Source organism: Calypte anna, chromosome W, assembly GCF_003957555.1.
Source record: "Calypte anna isolate BGI_N300 chromosome W, bCalAnn1_v1.p, whole genome shotgun sequence".
NCBI classification, from domain to species: Eukaryota; Metazoa; Chordata; class Aves; order Apodiformes; family Trochilidae; genus Calypte; species Calypte anna.
The window spans coordinates 17,556,982-17,583,073 of NC_044276.1; the positions used below are offsets into that span (position 1 = coordinate 17,556,982).

Below are 26,092 nucleotides of genomic sequence, written 5' to 3' on the forward strand. Positions count from 1 at the left end.
GACCAGGTTGCACAAAGCCTCATTAACCTGACCTTAAATACTTCCTGGGAAGGGCATCAACAACTTTTCTAGGCAACCTATTCCAGTATCCTGCCACTCTCATGAGGAAGAATATTTTCCTAATATCTAACCTAAATCTCCCCCCTTTCAGTTTAAAACCATTACCCCTTGTCCTGTCACTACTCTCTCTGGTGAAAAGCCCCTCCCCAGCTTTCCTGTAGCCCCTTCATGGACTGGAAGGTTCTCTAAGCCCCCCCCAGAGCCTTCTCTTCTCCAGGCTGAACAGCCCCAACTCTCTCAGCCTGTCTTCATAGCAGAGGTGCTCCAGCCCCCTGATCATCTTTGTGGTCCTTCCCTGGACCCTCTTCCAAAGGTCTGGACCTTTCCTGGGCTGGGGGCTCCAAAGCTATACGCAGTATTCCAGGTGCAACTCCTGACTTTGCTGTGAGCTGCACAGATCCAGGGTTCCCCCCAGTGCTGGGCGTCAGGCAGAGTGAGCACTGACCTCAGAGCACCCAGCAGTCGAGTTCACATCTCAGCCCAGTAGATATTTAAGCTGATCAATCAGAACCCCCAAGTTTGTGCAGGAAACCAGCAGAAGGGGAATGCCTGTCCCAGGGGTGCAGGCAGCGGGCACCCTCCAGATATCTCCACGGAAACCCTGCTCAGGCCCTGGCACGGGGCACCCCCAGCCTAGCCCTTACCTGCCCACGGGCTCCTGAAGGGCTTGGCAGAAGGTGCTTCCATCCACGTCGAGTGGGCAAACATCTCATTCTCTGAAGGCTCCAGGATTGCCTTGGAAAAACATCCATTTTGCACACTGAATATATGGTGGGGTACAAAAAAAAAAAAAAAAAAAAAAAAAAAAAAAAAAGAAAGCCAAACAAACAAAAATATTATCACTCAATGCTAAGTGGCCAAAATGTATTTTTGCCCCCCTTTTTTTTCCCCTCAGGGACACCCAGCAGGGGCTGCCAGGAAACACCGTGTGACTGTAGAGAGGTTCTGCACAGCCCTTCCCTGCTGCCTCGCAACTCAGCCCCGGGGCTGGAGCTGCTTTTAACCCCCAAAGCTCCAAAGATTTTTTCAAAAGTCCCTCAACAGCTTTCTTGTAGGCCCCCTTCAGATACTGGAAGGCTACAATAAGGTCTCCTCAGAGCCTTCTCCTCTCCAGACTGAGTGACATCTCCAGAATGAATGACATCTCAAAGTCCTCAGTGCCAGTGCACCAAGCCTGAGAAGAAACAAGAGGAGCTGTAGAGGTCTGCATGCCTGCAAGGCTGGGATGTGGTTGGTATCACCCAGAGGTGGTGGGTTAGGGTAAAGAATGGGGTTAGGGGTTAGGTTAGGGTTAGGGTTAGTTGTCTGACTGGAGCCTGGGGATGGAGGGCTATCAACTGTTTAGGAAGGACAGGAGGGGGTGACACCCTCTACATCACTGACCAGATGGAGTCCATGGAGCTCCTCCTGGGAATAGATGAGGAGCTGAGACCCTGTGGGTCAGGATAAAAGAGAAGTTGTGGGTAAGAGATATCAAAGTTGGGGTCTGCTACAGGCTACCCACCAGGATGATCCAGTGCATGATGGCCTCTCTAGAAAGACAGAAGGTGCTTCACAGTCACAAGCCATGGTCCTCATGGTGGACTCCAATCACCCCAACAGCTGCTGAAGGGACAACAGAGCAAAGCACCCAGCACTTCAGGAAGTTCCTTGAGTGCATTGGTGAAAACGTCTTCCTCCAAATAGCAGAGGAACCAATCTCTTAACATTAAAATATCCCCTCCCCGGCAGTGTTGAAGGCCAGGTTGGTAAGGGGTTTGGAGCAATCTGGGCTTCTGGAAGGTGTTCCTGCACATTCAGGGGTGTTGGAACTGGGGGATCTTTAAGGTCCCTTCCAACCCTTAAAATTCTATGATTCAAAGAAAAACGCAGCTATTGGAAGGTTGCTCTAAGGTCACCTCAGGGCCTCCTCTTCTCCAGGCTGAACAGCCCTAACTCCCACAGCCTGTCTGCACAGTTCCAGCCCTCTGAGCATTTGAGTGTCTCTCCTCTGGACACCCTCCAGGAGCTCTCTGTCCTTCTGATGTTGGGGACTCCAGAACTGGACACAGCACTCCAGATAGGGTCTCCCAAGAGCAGAAGGGGAGAATCCCCTCCCTCAACTGTCGGAAAATGGAGAGGGAAAACTAATCCAACCAATATGGTTGATAAACAAGCTTCAACTTTATTGCGCAGTAACTTTTACTTATATAGTGTTTCTGTGACCACACCCCCACCACCACACACCAACATAACATATTATTGGACAGCCGGTGTGTTTACCTGTAGCACAGCAAATCCCTGGTGCAGGTAGCACAGAATTATGGGCCGATCTAATTGGCCCCTCAAACATGGGGTTGGGCACGGCAAAGAAAAAGAAAGCAAAAAGATGGCAGAGAGAAAAGATAGGTCCTGATCCCAGTTCAGTAAATTCTACTGACCCCCTGAATAAACCTTGGGAAACCATCCCTACAAATAAAAATGATTGGTCCGAAAATAATGAACAATCAAATCCTAAAATATCTAGTCCTCCAAAAGACTGGCAAAATGTGCTAAGATTGGTCTTGAATAAAAATGGTGATTTAGAGCTTACTTGTGCTGTTGGGCCAAAATGCTACCCTGTAACATTTGTAGTAGACACCAGTAAAGAGATCTCCACACTAAAATCTGATGTGGGAAAAAAATGTGGCATTAATTCTTCTCTGAAGCCAATATTCATGAGTGGTTCTTTGGGAAAGCCTGTTTTACAAAAAACTGCTAAAGTTTCCCTAAAGCTACCGAGAGACGAGGAGTTAATTCGAACCCAAATGATAGTAGACGACATTCCTTACAATCTGTTAGGAATGGACGTATTGATTGGTCGGTCCTGGAGAGATGAAAACGGCTGCTTTTGGAATTTTGGCACCCCCACTCTTAAAGTTAGACTGTTAAAAACTGCCCCACGCCTCCCTCAAAGCAAAATTATGAATGTTAAACAATATTCTATTCCCATAGCAGCAAAAGAAGGTATCAGAGAAGTAATTTCTGACCTGAAACAGAGAGGTATTGTTGTCCCTTGCCATTCACCTTACAGTTCCCCAATTTGGCCCATAAGAAAACCAAATGGTAAGTGGAGAATGACCGTAGATTATAGAAAATTGAATGCTGGCACTGAGAAATTAACTGCTGCTGTTCCAAACATTGCAGGTCTGGTGCTAGAAATCCAGGAAGCAGCACACCCAGTGCTTGCTTCTCTTGATGTGAAAGATACGTTTTTTCAAATTCTCACTGATTCCGAGAATCAAAAATATTTTGCTTTTACTTGGGATGGAGTACAGTATACTTTCACCAGGTTGCCTCAGGACTACAAACATTCTCCCACGCTTGCCCACCATGCTCTTGCACATGAGCTGGAAAATATTCCCGAAATAAAAAACAACCCAAATGTAAAAATCTATCAATACATTGATGATGTGCTGATAGGCGGTCAAAATGAGAAAGGTGTGAGAGCAGTTTATGATGCCATAATTGGGCACTTAACGAGCTTACAAATAGAAATTCCTGAGGATAACAGACAACCTCCCTCCCAAGAAACAAAATTTCAAGGAATCAAATGGAAAGGTGGGACATGGAATATCCCTAATGATACTCTCTCTCACCTAGGAGAAATAAAGGCACCCACAAATAAAAAGGAATTACAAAAAATTATGGGAACTTTGCAATATTGGCGAAAGCACATACCTGACCTGTCAATCATTGCTAGGCCATTGTATGACTTATTAAAGAAACACTGCTGCTATTAAATTTTCCACAGGCGAACAAATAATAAATCAAGATGAAGGAAGTGCACAAGCAGGAAAACTGGATGCTGTTTTGAATGTATTTGTAAAAGAAAAAGCCACTAAGGAACCTGTATATATCTATACAGATTCTTTTGCTGTCTTTAAAGGCTGTGTAGAATCGGTGACATTTTGGGAAAATAATAACTGGGAAATTAATAGAGTGCCTGTATGGCATACAGAAAAATGGAAGGAAATTCTACAAATTGCTAAACAAAATCCCAATTTTCATTTAGGCTGGATACCTTCCCACCAATCCAATTTAAAAGATGGAGCAAGCAAATATAATAACCAGGTTGACAAATTGGCAAGAATTAATGTCATTGAAATCAGAGATGCTCTCAATCAAGGTGAAGTCCAAGAATGGGGAAAATTATTAGAATGGCTTCATTGCAAGAGAGGTCATTCAGGTATTTTTGATTTGTATAAAGAAGCACAATCTCGTGGATGGTCTGTATCACGAGAACAATGTAAAACAATAATTTCCTCATGTGATTTGTGTAAAATTCGGTTGGGAGAACATCCTCTGACTGCTGACAATTTACATCTCAGAGATGGGAAAACATTATGGTCTACTTGGCAAATAGATTATATAGGAACCTTCCGAAGGTCAGTAAATAAACAGTATGCTATTGTAATTGTAGACGTTATCCCTGGGTTAACATGTGCTGAAGCCTATGCAAAAGCAAATGTAGAAAATACGGTCTCTTTCTTGAGAAAAGTTTTTGGAATTTTGCCTAAACCTAGCAGTATTTAATCTGATAATGGTACTCATTTCACTTCCCACCTGGTCCAGCAATGGGCAAAAAGCGAAAATATTAACTGGGCATTTCATATTTCCTTTCATCCCCAGGCCAATGGCATTGTTGAAAGAACTAATGGGTTACTTAAAAAACTAATTAGACCTCAGGAAGGTAAATGGGCTGAGAGACTCAATTATGCTATTGTCACGGTCAATAATAGATGGGGTGTAAACGGGTGTCCCAGAATTGGGACAGAATGAGGTTGAATTAATGTGACTGCAGACATCAGTAATCCTAGGACATCAAAACAAAATGCCCCTGGTGTACAGTCTCAGACTTGGCTACTCTGAAACTGACACTGGAAGAAATTACTTACTGATGGCTGGGAGGCTAGCCACCTCTTTAGCCTAGGTAAAGTAATTTATAACATCCTGATTTTGTTTACGATTGCTCCTGGATTGCTGATACCTGTAATACAGCATATTGGGGGTATAGTATCAGATGTAATTTGTATGTGTATGAAATGGGCCTATGTTATATACTTGTTATTATTGCATTGTATCTTATTTTATAATTATTGTAATTCTTGTAATTTTTATTACTATTGCTATTGTATTTATTAGCTCTCATATATAATCATCTTCTCCTTCTCATTTAATTGCTAAGATTCTGTAACCGTCAATATTTTACCTTTCTTTCTATACATGTTGTACATGTCACTACCTGACACAATTGCTTTGTACAGGCACATACCTTACTCGTATTAAGTTGATTCTTTGTAACCTTTCATATATTCTCTCTGCTACCTTTTAGCCGTTAAATGTCTGTAATATATCTTGATACCTAGTTGCAAAACTTCCCAATGTTGGTGAAAAAAAAAAATTTGTATATATATATATATATATAAATGTGTTTATCCCGAAAACACACTCCCCTAGCCTCAAAACCCACGGGGTGAGGTGACGTGATATGGTGAGGTATATACGTTGTGGTAAATGTGTGGCACAACAGAGAGTTTACCACCACCACCCCCCACAAACACACATTAAAAATATACTGGCTTTTGAGCCAGGTAAGACGTGCAGTGGGAAGAACTGTGCTAGGCAGGGCAGGATTCCCGGTTGCCCCTTAATGGAAACCTCAGAGACGGAGTCGGCCTGCTAAAACAGCACAGATTCCAAAAAGAGCCACATGACACAACTGCGCCGAATGGGATGTGTGTATATATAGAGATGTGTGTATATATATATATACATAACAAAAAAAAAAAAAAAAATACTGACTCAAGAGCCACAGGGTGAAATTGTTGCCCGTATCCAAAACACAAACCAACAGAGTCAGTTTATGCGGTGCTTTATTCAGGGCCCGGGAAGCCTGAGGACTAGCGTCCCAAGTCAGGGTTCCGAAGACCCTCATTTTTGGTTCAGCTTTTATACTTTTTTCATTACAGGCCACGTACAGAGTTACATAAATTTTAGTCACAAACAGTCACATAGATCATGCAGATAACAATAGACAAACAGTCACATAGATCTTACAAATAACAATAGATAGTCATCTCTTAAACTGTAAATCCACGGTTTACCGTTTCAGCTGTCATTACCACCTGGCCCACCACCTGGATACAATATTTCATCTTGATCTTTGGTATATGGTATCAGTTTGCTTAACTATTCTCCTTTTGATTAATGTTTTTGCTGATGGGGTCAACACACTCCTTATTCTCCTTTGATCATTGTTCTTGTAAGGGTTAGCTCATTCTTAACTAGTTACTTATTTCCAGAGTTTTAGTCTACCCGAGCCCCTTCTAACTCTTAATTTGTCCATTTTAAAATTTTACAACCAATATTATTTTATTTCTACTATAAACTGTAACAATTCCCCCCTTTTGAGCATCCTTCGATTATTCCTTCGCAAGGATGCTCAACCTTTAAGCCTCTTGATAAGCAGGTGCAGGCGTCCCTTCTTCTGGAGATATTACCTCCTTCCGGGTTATAGCCTTCAGTGGTTCCACTGACCAGTTCCTGATGTAGACTTGGTCTCCTGGAAGGATGTCATGGACCGGATTTTCCAGGGGTAACAGTCGGTTCCACTGCAACGCTCCTCTGAGTGCTGTAAGGGTCTTATTCAGAGACAATACATAATTTAATATCACCTGATCCCCTACCAGATGAGGGTCCCCTTGGTAAGTAACAGCATGGTATGGTTTGCCGTACAAAATTTCGTACGGACTTACCCCTATCTTTTCCCTTGGTTTAATCCTAACTCTGAACAGAGCTAAAGGCAATGCCTGCGGCCACTGGATTTTTGCTTCTTGACAAATTTTCTTAATTTGATTTTTCAATGTTTGATTCATCCGCTCTACCTTACCACTTGACTGGGGTCTCCAGGGCGTGTGCAGGTTCCAAGTTATTCCTAACGTTACAGAAATCTCCTGCACGATCCCTGCAGTGAAATGAAGACCTCTATCAGATGATAGCCCCAACGGCACCCCAAATCTAGGGATGATTTCTTTCAAGAGTGTTTTTACCACTTCCTTTGCCTGATTGGTCCTGCAAGGGAAAGCTTCTGGCCATCCCGAGAATGTGCACACATACACCAACAGATGTTTGTATGCTTGGGCTTTTGGTAACTCAGAGAAGTCTATTTGCCAATAATCTCCTAGTTGGGGACCTACCTGCAACTTACCTATTTGTATCTGCCTTCTTACCACTGGGTTGTTTTTGATACACACCGGACACATTGCATTTACTCTTTTTGCCAATGTTAACATCTGGTTTGAGAATATTTCATTTTTCAAAAATTTTACCATTGCCTCCGCACCCCAATGACACTTATTGTGTTCTGTTTCCAGTACTATCTTCATGATCCTTACCGGCAGGATCACCTGTCCTGTTGGGGTCACATACCAACCCTTGATGTTCTTTCGTGCCTGCAACATCCGAGCCAGCTTCTCGTTCCACAAAGCTGGACCCGTCCGTAAACAGTTCCCAATCAGGGTCCGGCAGTGGCTCATCCTTCAGATCCTTCCGGCTGGCGTACACTTGTTCGATTACCTCCACACAGTCATGTTCCAGCTCTCCTTCTCCCTGGGTGGACCTGAGGAATTCTGCTGGGTTAAGGTGATTTGTTATTTTCAGCTCCACATCATCCTGTTCCCTCAATTGGGCCTGGTATCGGAGCATCCTGCTCGACGAGAGCCAATGGCCCCCCTTTTGTTCCAATACTGTGATGACCATATGAGGCACATAAACTGTCATGTGCTTGCCCAATGTTAGCTTACGTGCTTCTTGGATCAGGATTACTGTGGCTGCCACTGCTCTTAGACATCCTGGCCATCCCCCACTTACTGAGTCCAATTGTTTAGAAAAGTACCCAACCAGTCTTTTCCAAGACCCCAGTTTCTGAGTGAGCACCCCCAAGGCTAACTTTTGCCTTTCATGTACATACAGTTGAAAATCCTTGGTTAGATCTGGTAGGCTCAGGGCAGGTGCTTCCTTGAGGGCCTGTTTTAACTCCCAAAATGCTTTTTCTTCCGTGGGTCCCCACTTAAATCTTGCTTCCTTCACAACCTCATACAGTGGTTTGGCTGTCAGCCCAAAGTCGGGGATCCACAGTCAACACCAGCCGATCATTCCTAGAAAAGATCTTAGTTCCTGGTTATTACGGGGTACTGGAATTGCACATATGGCTTGTATGCGATTTACTCCCAAACGACGAACCCCCTGCGAAATTTCACATCCTAAATAGATGACCTTTTGTTTGACCAGCTGTGCCTTTTCTCTGGATACCTGGTATCCAGCCTGTCCCAGCATATTCAATAGTCCAATGGTTAATTTGAGGCAGAGACCTTGTTCTGTGGTACCCAGGAAAATATCATCCACATACTGCAACACCACATAAGAGAAAGGCGAATCTTTTACCTGGGTAATCTTCCATTCCTCAAGTTCCTTGGCCAGCTGGTTACCGAATATGGTGGGCGAGGATTTAAATCCTTGGGGAAGCCTGGTCCATGTGAGCTGGTGCTTCCGTCCCGTGTCGGGGTTTTCCCACTCGAATGCAAAGATATTTCTGCTTTCAGGTGCCAGGGGTATGCAGAAGAAGGCATCCTTTAAATCAATTACTGTAAACCATTGAAATTTCTCAGAAACAGATGTTAACAATGTGTACAGATTTGCCACTACAGGATGTATATCTTTGGTGATTAAATTAATTGCCCTTAAGTCCTGCACTAACCTGTAATTACCATTAAGCTTTTTAACCGGGAAGATGGGAGTGTTGAATTCAGATTCATACTCCTGCAAAATTCCTAAACTTAAGAATTGAGTTATCATGGGGGGCTATTCCTTTCCTAGCTTCCAGACTGATGGGGTACTGCCTTACCCTCACCAGTTGGGCCCCTTGTTTTAATTCCACTACTACTGGTACTGCCGCCTTTGATTTACCTGGGGTCCCTGTTTCCCAAACCCCCGAAGCCTTTCCCCAATCCAGCGCCACCTCTCCTTCAGGGACCTCCCTGGCCGCCGCACCGGGCCCCACCGGCCCCGACGTCAACCCTGGCGACCCGAGTGGGACGAGCTCCGCCCGACGCAGACAGCCGCCCGTCCATGCGGGGTGGCCGGGGGAGAGGCCCGCGCCCCCCCCCCCCCCGACGCCGCCGGCGCCCTTTCTCCTTTTCTATAGTGTCCAGCAACATCTGCAAATCATTCCAATCAGGATTCTGAGTTTTTATTACCATTTTCACAACCCGAGCCACTTTCTCAGGATTTTCCCTGTACGCCCCCGCCGATTGTTTCCATATTATTGAATCATTCTGTGAAAAAGGAACCTTTATCATCACCTTCCCTCCATCCGCTCCCACTGCCCCTCGCAGCGGAGCCATCAACTGAGGCTGCGAAAAACCGCCTCCTTTCTCCAGCCTCCCTCTCCGAGTCCGCTCCGCAAGCGGCGTTCTCGGCTGATTAACCCAATCCTTCCTGCTCTATCCCCTCCTCGGATGAGGAAGGAAGAGGGACCCTAGCCGTATTTACCAGGGGAGCCTCAGGAGGTGGGAGCGGCGGCGCGCTCGGGGAGACCAACAAAGACACATCCTCCTCTTCCTCCGAAAATCGTATCTTACGCTCTTTACAACCAGGACATTTATCACATTCTACTTCCATGGTTTTTAATACCAACAATCCACATGCTTTTTTCTTTCTCTTTTTTCCTTGTTTTTTTTGTTTGTTTGTTTTTTTCCTTTTTCTTTTTCTTTTTTTTTTTTTTTTTTTTTTCCTCTTTTTTTTTTTCTTTTTTTTTTCAGTCAGGTTTTTCTTTTAGATATTAAAACAAATCCAAATACTGAATTTCATCCCATTTCTCAGTTTCCCGCAAGAAACTCATCATAGTGCTTAATATTTCAGGAGTTATTGTACCATTCCGTGGCCACTGCATTCCCCCCGTTTCATATTCAGGCCACACATGATTACAGTAATCAATCAAGGTTTTTCTTCCGTAACTCCTGTCCAAAATTGCCTTCTTTCCAATGTTTCAACAGACAACCCAGAGGTGAATCCTCAGGGATATCCTTGCTATTACAAGACAGAGCTCTAAAGGTCTTAAAAGGCAGCATGCTGACACTTATATTTGTGCGCTCTTACACACACACACACACACACGCACACACAAAACCAATATTCGGCCGATTACCAGAACCAGATACCGAACTTGCCTATACTCGTCGCCGCGAGTGGCAAGTGCTGGATCCGCACAGCTTTCTACTTGCCGTGTCTTACGACCAGCGCCCAGAACCAGATACCGAACTTGCCTATACTCGTCGCCGCGAGTGGCAAGTGCTGGATCCGCACAGCTTTCTACTTGCCGTGTCTTACGACCAGCGCCTAGGCTTCCAACAGACCAGATCTAATACTAACCTAATACTAACTTATTTCTATAAGGAATAAAGCACCTTCAGGCTTACCTCATGGTTGTCCGTCAGGCGCGGGGTCGGGCACGGGTTGATGTCTCCTCCAGGAATCACCTGGTGCCGGCTTGGAGTGAATCAGCACGTGAACCGCCCCAGCCGCCCCCGGAGTCCCATCTGGGTCGCCAGAAAACTGTTGCCCGTATCCAAAACACAAACCAACAGAGTCAGTTTATGCGGTGCTTTATTCAGGGCCCGGGAAGCCTGAGGACTAGCGTCCAAAGTCAGGGTTCCGAAGACCCTCATTTTTGGTTCAGCTTTTATACTTTTTTCATTACAGGCCACGTACAGAGTTACATAAATTTTAGTCACAAACAGTCACATAGATCATGCAGATAACAATAGACAAACAGTCACATAGATCTTACAAATAACAATAGATAGTCATCTCTTAAACTGTAAATCCACGGTTTACCGTTTCAGCTGTCATTACCACCTGGCCCACCACCTGGATACAATATTTCATCTTGATCTTTGGTATATGGTATCAGTTTGCTTAACTATTCTCCTTTTGATTAATGTTTTTGCTGATGGGGTCAACACACTCCTTATTCTCCTTTGATCATTGTTCTTGTAAGGGTTAGCTCATTCTTAACTAGTTACTTATTTCCAGAGTTTTAGTCTACCCGAGCCCCTTCTAACTCTTAATTTGTCCATTTTAAAATTTTACAACCAATATTATTTTATTTCTACTATAAACTGTGACAAAATGATGTAAACACTTTAAAAATACAAAATATGTCTCTTGAATCAATTTTTTTTTTTTCTCCCTTCCTGCTCAGTTGCAACATGCTGTCATTTAACCTATCTTTACCTCACCATATGCCTGACAGACACCTAAAAGATAAGATTGCTTATCAGGTCGCCTCCTGGTGCATGGTGGAGACAAAGACAATGAAGGTAGCAGGACACCCAAAAGACTGAAAGATAAGGATGACTCATCTCCGGGAAGTCTGTGTATATCTGGGACTTATGCAAAAAAGAGACCCCTCTTCTTTTTTGCTGTATAAAAAACCCTAGGAAAAAAGGAGAAGAAGCAGCTTTCCTCTAGACCCCCCCTTCTCTCGGCACTTCGGTTTCCAGCTACGGGGCAGACACAGTGGAGGATTGAAAAGCGGAGAACCCAGATCAGCAGAAGCAGCTACAGCCAGAGGCCAGGGCTGGCGGACGGTGATAACATCTTGATTACCACCTTGTCTCTTTTCTTTTTCTTAATGACTCTTCTCTCCAAAGTAGCTAATTGTGTAATTCTCTCCTCTTAACTGTGGTATTATTGTTTCCTTTTTTCCTAAAATAAATCCTTGTAACTTGTTTAAATCTTAAAGCTTGTTATTTTTGTAAATTCATGCATCATCTATGAGTAGTGGCTGAATTTTCCTCACAATCAAAATATAAAATAATAACTCGGATCGTAAGAGCCCCCTATTTTTCGGGAGCATTCGGGAGCATTATACAACATTCTACAACATATCCCCCTTTTTCTTTTTGCCCAAGCCCATGTTTGGTTAATGACTTTTGCAATGCTAACTCTTAAACAAACATAATACAAACAATAAAACATGCAGAACCTAAGAATACAATCAATACCATAATACCTTCTTTAAACAATCTAAAAACTACTTGGTTAATAAACTGAACAAATTGGTTAACAGGTTATCAACCGGATTTTGTTCCCTTAATCAAGAGTGTATCGACTTCGCATTCATGGCACGTCTCCGTTTCACACGACCACTCATACACACGCACTCTCAGTCAGAGCTCTGTTCAATATTAGGAAGGTCTGGCGTCCACTAGTGTAGAAAGCCAAGGGAGGGATAGGAGAGGCTTATCCGACAAAATCTTGGTGGGGGGGTGTAGAAAATTCACGGAGGCTTAAGGAGAACACGTGGTCACCAATATGGTTAAAGTGAAGTCATCTATTAACAATTCACACTCGCTTTATATAGAGCCCGTGTTAACATAATGATATCTTGCAGGTGGCTATATCTCAGCCACAAATCCTGTTCTCACAGAACTTCTGCTGGCTACATCATTATTATTATTCATTATTATTATTCATTGTTATTCTTCTTTTCTGCTGCCAGCTCCCTTATCTTTTTCCCATAGCTCATCCTTCAGTAACCTTGCAACTGGGTCTCAAGGCCCTTAGCTTACTCTAGCTAAAGCTAAATAGTCAGGATTGCTCACGTCTGTTTTCTTCCAGTTTCCCAACAGGGGGGCCCCTAATAAGCATCTCCAAGTCCCACCAGCTCACAGCACGATGGAGTCCTAGTTCCTTCATAGTTGCCAAATTAAAATGCAATAAAGACCTAGGATTGCAACATTCAATCACTACATTCATAACAGGCGAAGTCTAGATGGAGTGTAGGCAGAGTTGTTCTTTTTGGGGATACGTCCCGGAGTCTCTGAGGGTCTCATGACTTCTTTATATACTTCTTGTGTAACCGTTCACAATCTTTGGTGCTTAGTATAGGTCCATGTCCTTGTTCCTCAAGCCATTCTCCACCAATCCCTTTATCTTTTTCTACAATCATGATATTAGCAGCTTTGGCAAATAGCTTAAGTATTGCTAACATACAACTAAGGCACACAAAAATTATCAATGTAATGCAAAGTACAGGCAAACCAGGCTTACATAAACTTTGAAGCCATCCAGTGAGGCCAAACCAATTGACTAATTCATCTATGCCAAAGAGTCCTGCATCTTGCTTGATATTTTGAGTATGTTCTACTAGCTGCTGTATCTTCTTATGTGTTGATTTAGAATGAACACTCAAATTCATACAGCACATACCATCGAAATCTTCACAACCATGGCCATGAGTTAAAAGCAGAAAATCATTGGCAGCTCTATTTTCTAATACTGCATGTTGTACAGAAGATAAATCATCAGCTAATTCAGATAACACCTTGCTGGTATCACTAGCATGCTTTACTACCCAACAACTCAGTTTCTCCAGGTTTCAATGTGCACGAGGGGCAGCTGCTCCTGTCAAAAAGATAGAAGTAACAATCACTTGCCATTTGGACCAAAGGTTAACATCATCCTCATATTCCTGCGTTAGTGTTTGAGCCAGGCTTCGTTTCCACTGCACAAGATGGGTACTATTTGGGTGTGCACGAGGCATGGCTAAACTTAGCTTACCAATAGTGCAAGGCCCTCCAATGGGACGGGAAGGAATACCTGACCATGCTTGATCTCCGCAAATTAAAAAATACCCTGGTGGTAATTTCCTAGGAATCTGCGTCCCAGGCAATGGGTTAGTAGCACTGTGGAGGGTATAGCTATTTATCCAAAAGCAATAAGTGGCATTTAGAGAATCTACAAGGCTTAATTCTTGGGGATTGGGCCCAATAGGCAAACGATCATCCCAAGTGTCATAACACTTAAACATGCAACTAAGCTGGCCTTAGTAGAACATAAGCTCTCAGTGTGAAATTGCACTTGTGTGCTATTCATGGCTTCTTGAAACATTGGCCAAGTTCCTTCAGAGGCTGGTACACCAACTAAACATGTAAAAAAAGGTGATTGGGGGGTCGCTAGACTGGCACAAAACGAAGTAGTATTAGGCTGATGCGCAAGGGTAACCCAGACATTCTGTCGAGGGTCAAAGTTCGGGAAAGCAAAGCAAATAAAACCTAAAATGATAGTTAAACCTATAATGAGGCCAACGCGGCAGTCTGTGTCTTTAAGCATGTTCCAGGTAAATCTCAGGTCAAATAAGCTGTCTCTGCTCACGAGTTTATGCTTCTGGATTCAGTGGAGCTACTGCGGTTAGCGGGTGCTGGCTGAGTCCACTTGCTGGGAACCCACAAGGTACCTGTAGGAGTGGAAACACACATGTGACCTCTACCTAGATATTTAACTTCTGCTGGTCCTTGCCATATACCTGTGTCAGGATCCTATAGGTCACATATAACGGAGTTTCAAGGGACTCGGCTTGTTGGGCCACTGTCCCATGAACGTATGCTGGCGCTAACTTTTGTTCCCCAAATATGCACAAGTAAATCAATACAAATAGAGTCTTTCCCAATCGCTCTTGTGGGTCTTGCAAGTCTGTAAATTTCACTAGATAATCTTTCAGTGTTTGATTTGCCCTCTCTACTATAGCTTGTCCTGTCGGCGAGTGGGAAATGCCTGTGACATGCTTAATCCGCCATTGTTGAAAAAAACGAGCTAGCTTGCTACTAATATAGGCCGGTCCATTATCTGTCTTTATCTGCTCTGGTACACCCATGATGGTGAAGCATAGGGTGAGATGCCGTATCACCTATAACACCTTTTCACCAGACTGAGCCATAGCCCAGATAAAATGGCTATAGGTATCAATAGTAACATGGACATATTTGAGCATTCCAAATTCTGGTACGTGAGTGACATCCATCTGCCATTTTTCATTCGGGCCAAGACCTCGAGGGTTAACTCCGAGGCCGAGACCAAGTCCCTTTTGATTACACTGTGGGCAAGCTTTCACGATGCCTCTGGCTTCATCCATGGAAATCTGGAAGTGACGGTTGAAGCCGGAAAAGGCCAGCAAAACTGTTTAGAGACAAAGTTTTGAGCCTTTAAACAGTAAAGGTATTTATTTTCGGATCCGGGGAACCCCCAGCTCGCGCTGGACAAAGAGTTCCAAGGGTTAAGGGAAAGGGTTAGGATATTTATACATTAAAAGGGGAGGTTACATTATCCTGACATACATATTCATAACGGGCGGAGTCTGGACGGAGTCGTCTTTTTGGGGATATGTCTCAGGGTCTTTGGGGGTCTTCAGATGAAGTAATGAAGTCTTCCTCAGGGTTGAACTTTTTACCTTTCTTACTTTTGATGACTCCATCCTCTTGTTATAGAGGATAATTGGACCCTTGGACCCTTGCAATTGTCTTCCCCTTATCTGCTGGTTATGGCAGCCTCAGCCTCATCCTGTCTTCCGTGCAGGTGTTTGCACTCCCCCAGTGTCTCCTACTTATCTCAAGACAGAAGTTAATCGTTGTCTCAGCTGCTTTGTTCGTTTCTTTACACAAACTGCTCGGCTTGGTCCACTCTCCTTACAGGGGTTAATCCTGTCAGGATCTTTTCTCTTTTTCATTCCCCCCTTTCCTTAGAACTTACAAATTCTTTCGTCAAGTTCCAAGGGAAGGTTCTCATGCCTTTGAATCAGTGTCCACATTACTCGGACCCTTTTGACTATATTATTCAGTTTGTGGTATAGCCACACATTTAAGAAGGATAACATGAGAATCATCACTACCATGACCAATAGAGGGTATAGCAGGTAATGGAGTGCTTGTGTAGTCGCAGGGGAATATCCTGTAAAGATATCCCACCAATGACGCTTCCCTACTTGTTCTATCTTTGTTAGCACCTGCTGTATACCTTTTGAATCATGTGTCACTTGCCAAAGCATGCGTTGTGTAGTTCTATTAACTTCACGGACTAATTGTTCTATATCAGGGTGTATAAGCATTGCCTTAAGAAGATTAATATTCATACCTATCTGCAAATGCGGTACATTATGATACAGAGTATATTCAGCTTCAATCAATTGCATAGTGGTTATAGGAACAGAATAATCAAAATCACAGCCTACGATTCTAGAAAAATTACACACACATTAATTTGTTGCATTTGCTATCTCAGGACAATAATCAATGAAAATATGATGGCATAATGTTCTAATACATGCACAGCCATTTCCTACATAGTAAACCTGTGATTGGTTGTCATTATGGGGAAGCATTTCAAAAGTGCACAAACTATCTTCAGTATCTAAGCACAAATCTTCATTTTCTATGACTGTATTTTCACAAATATATCCTAGTTGTTCTTTAGGAATACAGGCTTCTGTACTAATTGATTGCCATTTACTCTTGGAGTAATCAAAACTTGCCCAAACATTATGCCCTATGGGTCGAATTACAACATTCTGATGCACAGTTCCTAAGGTCAGGACAGGAAAGATGATTTTCTCCTTGGCAGCACTAATAGTGAGCACGTAGGCCTCGATTTGCTCACCTTGTGAGTAAGTAAAATTTACAAGCTGCCACCATGCCTGATGATCCTTCTCGAATTGGGTCGTAGAGCTATCTCTCGCTATCATTTCTTTTATTTCTTGGGGTAGTATTCCGGATGTTCCTTCCCTCAGAATTCCTGCAGCTACTGTTTGTACCCACTGCTGTGTTTGAGTGCACTGAATAGCGAGTGCAATCTCTCTGTTTGCATCACCAGTGTACTCTGCAAGCTTTAAAAGGTCTTCAGTGGTGTGATTAGCCACTAGGGTCAGTAATTTAGTTGCTAGTGACTGTTTCTGCTAGGCTAAGTATGGATGAGCTCAAAGGCACTTTGAGTTCCCCCAAATAGGAAGTGATGGCACTTAATTTTTTTACCAATACTTCTTGGTCTATTGTGTTCAGTACCCCTAGTCCAGTGCCAAACCATCCGGTTACATATTCGTGCACCTGACCATGACCATCCCTGGGCAATGTTTTGTGATAAGGTCATACTTATCCAGAGTCCAAGCATCAACACTAAAGGTCGCCAGTCCATAATGTCGAGCTCCTTCAGGAATGTTCTTAGCACTGTTCAGGGGCCCTTTTGACTCGGAAGTAGTGGACCCAGGTTGGTCGCTCCTTAATTCGGACTGCAGTGAAGGTGGTGAGCAACACTTGAAAGGGTCCTTCCCATTTCTCTTGCAGAGGTTTCCCTAAAAGATTCTGAACATATACCAAATCACCAGGATTAAAAGGATGCAGTTTACAATCAGGTTGCTTGGGTTGGTGATCCATCATCACCGTGGCATTGTTATCAAAGTGCTTCCCCACAGCTATAACATAATCATACACATATTGATTACCTATTTGATCTACAGCCTCACTATTTACAGTCTGCATTGCATAAGGTCTCCCATATAAAATTTCAAACAGGCTCAGTTTTTCTTTTGAGTGGGGCTTCACCCTTAGTCTGATCAGAGCAATAGGTAAGGCTTGGTACCACTGCAAGGTAGTTTCCTGGCATATTTTTGCAAGTTGTTGTTTAATAAGATGATTCATTTTTTTCTACTTGCCCACTAGCTTGAGGTCTATAAGGCGTGTGCAATTGCCATTTGATTTGCAGTGCCTTACTTATCGCTCGTACAATTTTAGCACAAAAGTGTGAGCCTCTGTCCAAGGAGATGCTCCTAGGCACCCCAAACCTCGGAATGATTTAATTAAACAAGGCTTTAGTTACTTCTCTTTCTTTGTTTGTTCTGCATGGGAACGCTTCAGGCCAACCAGAAAATGTATCAGTCAAAACCAAGAGGTACTTATACCCCCCTTTTCTTAGGAGTTCAGAGAAATCAATCTGCCACACTTCCCCTGGGAATTTGTATAATATGGGTTCGACCTTTACGAATTAAAAGGGCTAGCACCTCAATCTTTGTTTGGATTGTAATTTTTGGCTGTAATGGTCCGACAATCCATTCTAATACACGAGTATCAGCAGGCCCAGTCTCCCCCTTTTTCTTTTTGCACTGCGTGAGAGCTGCAAGTAGATGTTGCTTGCACGCAAGAATGGTTAAGTCTATGGGCAAGTCCATGTCGCGACAATCCACACAGCGCTGGGAAATGGTCTGGCCAGCTTCAATTATGGCTTGTTGTTGAGCTGTTGAGAGGGTAACGGGGGAGGCAGGATCAGTACCTTTAAGAAGTGGTCGTGTGGTTGTAACAGTTCTAACTGGTCATTTGTTATACCGACCACAGGGCGCAACCATTGAATATCACCCAAGAATCGCTGTACATCATGCAGGGCCTTAAGAGTCAAATGGAGAGCAGCTTTTGGTGGTCTAATCTTTGACTCATTGATCTGCCATCCTAGGTACTTCCATGGTGCTGTACATTGTATCTTTTCAGGTGCCACTTGGAGTCCCTGCTGACTTAACTGTTTTGCTAAGAAGTACTCTTGTTGCTCAGTAAAAGGATCCTGTTGTGCTATCAAGATGTCATCCATGTAATGATAAATTAACGCATTTGGCCATGCCTTTTGCACTGGCAATAAAGCTGCATCTACAAACAATTGACACAAGGTTGAGCTATTCTTTATGCCTTGTGGGAGCACTACCCATTCAAACCGTGAGGCAGGAGCTTCTCTGTTAAGTGCTGGAAGTGTAAATGCAAATTGCTTTGTGTCCTGGGGATGTATGCATATAGTAAAAAAGCAGTCCTTTAAGTCTACTATAAGTAAATGCCATCGTTCTGGAAGCATCGCAGGATTAGGCATTCCAGGTTGAAGAGCTCCCATTGCTTCCATCTGGAAATTAAGTGCATGTAAATCATGTAGCAGATGATATTTGCCAGACTTCTTTTTAATTACAAAAATCGGAGTATTCCAAGGGCTAGTTGATGGCTGTATGTGCCCTTGATCTAGCTGTTCTTGCACTGAGGCATGTGCTTGTATAAGGCTTTCTCGTTTCAGCGGCCACTGCTTGATCTGGCCTAACACATCTCAGCCAACGAGTGCTTCTACATTTGTAGGCAATAGCATGATGGTGACAAATAGAGTACATGTGCAATTATCGACTGTGAGACGAATCTTTTGCATGCTTTGTTTTACCTGGGCTGCGCCTCCTACCCCTTCTACTCCGAACACCATTGGGGCAGCAGGCCAGTGACAAGGCCACAACTGCTCGTCCACAATAATGATGTCTGCTCCTGTGTCCAGTAATGCTGTAAGGCAACACTGGTCCCATTGATGCTCTAACAAAATTGGTGCTTTGGGGCGTTGATCCATCGGGAGGCATAATAGGGCCATTTCTCCTGTAGAGCCAAACGCTGCTGTTCCGCGGGCAACTGTCAAAGAGGCGGCTGCTACATCAGTTCGTTGCAGCTGTTTGGTATTGGTAGGACATAGCGGGGCTAGGGCTGCAAAGGCTTGCTGGTGGGCTTGCACTTAGTCTCTCCCTATGCCCTGTACTGCCTCTATTAACATTGCCTGAGTCCCTACTGGCATTTTTGCTAGGCGCTCCAGCATCTCCTCGAGTGATGCATCTGCTGACATAGAGGAAATTACAGTTTTTGTGGGAGTCTTGCTGTTCTCTAAGACACACTGACAGAGCAATGCACCTTTCATCCACTCTGGCACACAAGCCTGATCAATGACATCAGTGAGCCAATCTACAAACTGTGCAAAAGGCTCTTCCCTGCCTTGCTTAATTGACATATAAGATGGAACAGCTGGTGTAGTTCTGACTTTACTCATAGCTTCTTTTGCAAGTCTCATGGACTCCCTTATTATGTATGGACCTAATCGTACCAGTGCCTCAAAATTAGCGTAAGGCCCAGCACCCATAACCTGATCTACTGATATCCCATAAAGGGGGTCATTTTGTTCTCTAGGCATGCCTGCACATCTGTGACATAATGCTTGCCAGTGAGCTTGCCGTAGCATTAGCGCTGACTGAGTCATAATCATTCTCATTATCCCCTTTATATACTCTAGAAGCAACAACCCTGACCCCCAGATATAATTTATCATTTGCTTGACTTGTTCATCATGCAGCCTGCATTCATTTACGGTGGCTCTCAGCTGTGTCAACAACTTCCAATCTAAAGGGCTATAGGCTGCTTCTATATTTCCCCGATCATCTGTTGTATATTGAACAGGGCAAGCTTGCGGGAGGGCTTGTATGTCTGAAGATAACTTGTAATCTTTATCATTAATAGCCTCCTGTATTCGCAACCAGTTAACCCTTAAGATGGAGCTAAGCTTTGATGTATTATCAGACTGTGGCTTATTTGCAGCAGGCTCTTGTTGATTATAAGCGGCTGCTTGTGGCACTGCAGGGGGAGCTGCCTGAGGTGCTGTGGGACCGCCCAACCCGGAGGAGGGGGGCTGCGCCATCGGGGGGGGTGGTGTGGAAGGCGGCGTCCACCGGTGACCGGGACCGCCCACACCGGAACATGCGGGGCATAACATTTCTGCCTTCTGCCTCACTTCGCTTCCAGCGCTTAGAGCAGATGCTTCCACTCCCTCCCCACCTCCAAAGCCGCATGGTGCGGCATGGTCAGCGCCGCCCACTTCAGGGGGAGGAAAGGGGGGTGCAGTAGGCTGTACCAGACTTTCACTGGAACTTTGAGCAATCTGTACAATTATTTTAACTACCGTTGGGGGACAGGGATTGTAATCAACCCCTAACTGATGCAAACCTGGTATCGGCTGCCCTTCTAAGGTTGCCGAGGCTACAGCAGTGATTTTCTTCTTTGTCTGATAACGCTGCAAGCAAGTAACCACTGTATGCCACGGTTTCATTAACTTACCAGCAGTCTTATCCTCTTCTATTACCTTATACCACAAAATATCCCCCAAACTTTTCCATTCTTTCTCATCAAATAACTTGGAAGGATTGGTAAACAGCTGGTGCGTGCGGCTGTATTCTAAAAGCACTGCCAGATCTTTCTTAAGATCTAAATCTTTTATGGAGCGTTTCTGTAAGAAACTAATAAGAAGGTCTAGGGCTACTTCGCTCTCCATTTGCACGCTTAACTATCCCTTTATTCTTTTAGTGCAGCCTTTTTTACGAGCCTTTTAATGCAGGCTTTTACCTTTTTCATGCAGCCTTTTTTACAACTGAAAGCCGGTAGCCCCTTTTTCTGGACGTTGAGTGAGATTCGTTTGTTGTTCGCTCAGGCACGGTTCACCTTCCTATGCCTGCGTTAAGACGAACTTTTGCCCCCCGGCACTGATTATTGGTACTTCTCCGGACTCACCCGCTCCTGCCAATTGTTTGGTCTCAGTCACAACACTTGCTGAACGGCGATCGCTGCTATCGTCGGTTTGGTCTTCCACAAGGTTTCCCTGGCAAAAATCGGTCTTCCGCGGCATGTGCCTGCCGATTTCAGAACTTTTCAAACTTTTTTCAAAACTTTTCAAACTTTTTGATTGTTCAGGGCCTTTCCACCTTTCGGGCGCCACTTGTCAGAAAACGGAGAGAGAAAACTAATGCAACCAATATGGTTGATAAACAAGCTTCAACTTTATTGCGCAGTAACTTTTACTTATATAGTGTTTCTGTGACCACACCCCCACCACCACACACAAACATAACATATTATTGGACACCCGGTGTGTTTACCTGTAGCACAGTGAATCCTTGGTGCAGGTAGCACAGGATTGTGGGCCGATCTAATTGGCCCCTCACACATGGGGTTGGGCACAGCAAAGGGGTCACGCCCCCTACCTTTCGGGAGCATTCGGGAGCATTCTACAACATTCTACAACACTCGACCACTGTCTGTGCTTCTGTTATGCAGCCCAGGACACGGTTTCTGGGCTGCAAGCTCACACTGATGGCTCATGATAAGCTTCTGGCCCACCACCACCCCCAAGTCCTACTCCTCAGGGCTGTCCATAATCCTTCCTCCTAACCTGTAGTCATGCATAGGACTGCCTCCACCCAGGTGCAGAACCTTGCTCTTGGCCTTTTTCAAGTCTGCACCAGCTCGCTTCTCCAGCCTGTCCAGGTCCCTCTGGATGCCATCCCTTCCCTTCAGTGTGTTGACTTCACCACAGGTCCTTGTCTGAGCAAACTTACTCAGAGTACACTCCATTCCACTGTCCATGTCGCTGACAAAGATGTTAAACAGCACTGCTCCCAGGACTGACCCTTGAGGAACACCACCCATCACACATCTCCAATTGGACACTGAGCCACTGATCACGACTCTTTGGGTGCAACCATCCAGCCAGTTCCTTATCCAGTGAGTGCTCCATCCATCAAATCCATATCGTTCCAGTATAGAGACTTGAACGTCGTGTGGGACAGTGTCAAATGCTCTGCACAGCTCCAGGTAGATGACATCTGTTGCTCTGCCTTTGTCCACCAAGGCTGTGACCCCATCATAAAAGGCCACCATAATTTGGCAGGACTTGCCCTTGGTGAAGCCATGTTGTCTGTCACCAGTCAGCTGCATGTTTTATCATGAGCCTTTAGGAGGATCTGCTCCATGGTCTGGCCAGGCACAGAGGTGAGACTGATTGGCCTGGAGTTCCCTGGGTCTTCTTTTTTTTTCTAGTTTTGAAAATGGGGGGTATTTTTGCCCTTTTCCAGTCAGCAGGAACTTCACCAGACTGCCATGACTTTTAAATAGGATGGACAGTGGCTTTGCAACTTCATCTGCCAGTTCTTTCAAGAGACAAGGGTGGATCCCATCAGGTCCCATGGACTTGTTCACCTTCAGCTCCTTTAGATGCTCTTCATCTACAGTGGGGGGATCTCCCCTTTCCCAGTCCCTGCCTTTGGCTTCTGTAACATGGAGGGGTGACCAGAGTCCTGATTCTGTGATAGAATGTGTAACCCTTGGGTGCCAAAGGGGGTGCCAGGTGATCATTCCCAAAGCTCACAACCCCTCGAGAAGTGTCACGGGATGAACAGTTGTTCTGTCACCCAAACCTCCCTGGAGGTTTTCCTTACAAACACGTTTCTTCTTTTAACTCCTATGAAACATTTAACCATCACCCGAATACTTGTGAAAGCCTCTGGTTTGCAGTCCAGGTTAAATCTCTCCACACTAATATTCTCAGGGCTGCCAGGAGGTGAAGGATGCCATTGCAGAGGAGCTTTGGTGACACAGACACCTTTGATCCTTGACAACTGCTGCCAAATCACAACTGTCAACTGTCATCACTGCCAGATTTGAGCTAGTAACCTACATATGAAACTGCTGACCCCTGGAATCATCCAATCCATCCAACGATAGAGAGGTGGAGTGGAACTCTCCTGATTCTTCTGGACACTCTGCTTCTGGACACCAGGTACACAAACCAAGGGTCCCTAATCAAACCCTAAAAATGAAAACAAGCTTTCATCCTTCACAAGAAAAGACCACTCAGAACACAAGGTAAGGTAAAAATAACTTCATCCCAGGAACCCAGACCAACAAACTCAGACTCTGTCAATAACAAGAACATGCTCACCTAAACTCTGGCATATCACAGCCTTGCCACCCCATAGCCCCAGCACCTGGAACCCTAGAATCCCATTGCCCTAGCATATTGTAGCCCAACGATACCAGAAAATGGAATACAAACTCCCTGGAGATCTCTGCCAGGGCCTTGGATCTCAGTGATCACAGCTTTGGAGTGGGAGCTGAACAGAGCCACCAGCACCCATCTTCACATCATCTGTCACAGCCTGAAAAAGTGCCTGGCTTCAACTGCCCAGGGCTGAAAGGTTGAGCCACTCAGAGATGTTGAACCAGCCAGCCATGAGCACGGGCTGCAGCTCATTTCTGTTGCAGAAGCACCAGGCAGATTACCTCATCCTCCTTGAGACCCCCCCCCAAGGCAGCTGTACCCATGCTGCCCCCTTTCCTGCTTCTCACCAGTCTTTTTCCTGCCTTCTCTCCCTGCCCAGATCCCCTTCCTCCTGCTCCCCCTCCCAGCTGGGCCAGGGCCAGGGCAGCCCCGGGGGCCGCCCCAGGGTCCAGCGGGCTCAGGAAGCAGGAGGAGCGCCCCGGGGCATGCTGGGAGCTGTAGTCCCGGGACATGCAGGGGGCTGCCTGGTGGCCATCTTGGTTCCCAGGCCATGCTGGCAGCTGCCATTTCCCCACATTCCCCATCCTGCAGCCAGGTAAAAATTCCAGGAGGGCAGTGTGGATGAGTGAGCAGCTCCTAAAAGCCCTCAAACTTAAGGAGGAAGCATGCAGAGGGTGGAAGCAAGGGCAGGTACCCTGGGAGGAGTAGAGAGGTGGTCAGAGCAGCTGGGGATCAGGTCAGGAGAGCCACATCCCAGTTAGAATTGAATCTTGCCAGGGATGGAAAGAGCAAGAGGAAAAGCTTTGAGAGGTACGTTGGGAATAAAAGGACAAACAAGGAAAATGTAGGCCCTCTCCTGAAGGAAATGTGAGACCTAGCTCTACAGAATATTGAGAATGCTGAGGTTCTCCAGGACTTCTTTGCCTCAGTATCCTCTGGGAAGTACTCATTGCCTCATTGCAGAGGCCACAGCAGGGATAAACAGGGCCTGGGAAAACCAAGGAGACCCCACTGGGGGAGAAGAAGAGGTTTGTGATCATCTAAAGAACCTGCAGGTGCACAAGTTTATGGGACCTCACAGAGTCCATGCACAGGTCCTGAGGAGCTGGCAGACGCAGTTGCTGAGCCTCTGTCCATCCTATTTGAGAGGTCATGGTGGTCTGGTGAGGTTCCCACTGTTTGGAATAAAGGTAACTCATAGCTGGAGTGGAGGAACTAAAGTTTGAGTTGGAGAACTAAAGAAGGAGGGTCTATGACCCTGAGGGATCTGAGAGGGGTCACTATTCCCTCCCATCTCCTGCCCACACCCTATAGAAACTCAGGCAGCCCAGCAGCCCATCCCTCTTTCCTCCTGCTCCTTCCTGGGCTGCTGTTTCCCTTGTGGTATACATGTGGAGCTGAAAATATAAAATATGTCTCTCGGACCAGTTTTTTTCCTTCACCCGGCTGGTAAATACCATATGTTTATCTCAAAGAATGCCTGACAGAAACCCGGTTGCCCAAACCTAGCAGGGTTCCAGGACACAAAGATAAGAACTGACTCATCCCAGGAAGCCTGGAGATTTGTATGTATCAGGGCCATCTTGAATGAAGTGACCCCCCCTTTCTTTTTGGGGGATAAATAACCCTAGGAAAAGACGGGAAGAGTGAGCGCTTCTTCGGCTTGACGTCTCCTCAGCTCGTCACCCCGATTTCCAGCTACGGAAAGACAGAGCAGCGACTCAACGGCGAAAACCACAAGCAGCTCCCAGCCCGAAGAACCAGGATCAACTCTCCAGCCCGAGGCCTGGCCCTGCGCGGACGGTGATATTTTCTCTCTTTTGTTTCTCCCTTTGTTACTCTTAAGGAGCATCGATTAAGGTGGTTACTTTATACAAAAGGTCTTATTGCTAGTATAACTGGCTTTCCCTGTTTAGAAATAAACTTTGTAACTAATTTTAAATCCAGCAGTCTGGTTATTTGTCAATTCAAGCGTCGTCTCTGAGTCAGTGGCTAATTTTTCCTCGCAATCAAAATATAAATAATAACTCGGATCGTAACACCCCTCTGTTCCTTTCCCACCAGCTGCCACCTGCTCCTCAGAATCCACATCCATCGGGTGCTGGGAAGAGCCGTGGAGCCCCCTCTTGAGTTGGCCCTGCCACAGGGAGCCCTCAGGCACCCATTCCTGCCAGCATGGAGATGGAGTTGTGTGTCAGCTCAGGGAGCTGTTCTAAGGTGGGAGGAGTTCAGCCCTGGCTGAGCCTTCCTGCAGTCCCTGGCTCCGAGGAGGAGTGGAGTGTCACAGGAAGAATCGAGGTTGATGCCTGTAATTTTGGAGCAGGAGTTCTAGAGGTAAGAATACCTGTGTTGGTTGTTTGGTTTGTAGGTGGACTGTGCTGGAATATTTTTTCCCTCTTCTGTCATTTTCACAAGGAAAAGGTAGCCAGTAGCTTTGCCACGCATGCCTGTAATGTTTCAGGTGTCCCAACATCCTTTAATTCTGAGAGGAAAATCTGCAGTAGGATAATGTGCTCACTTTCTGGCC

General features: G+C 45.1%; 1 long non-coding RNA gene across 1 annotated transcript; it reads left to right on the forward strand.

Annotated features, from left to right (window-relative positions):
• The first annotated feature begins 756 nt into the window (after window positions 1-756).
• Window positions 757-23,950, forward strand: LOC115600067. Its single transcript, XR_003988800.1, has 3 exons — window positions 757-836; window positions 10,642-10,644; window positions 23,916-23,950. It is a non-coding gene; the product is annotated as an uncharacterized LOC115600067 (long non-coding RNA).
• The last annotated feature ends 2,142 nt before the right edge of the window (window positions 23,951-26,092 follow it).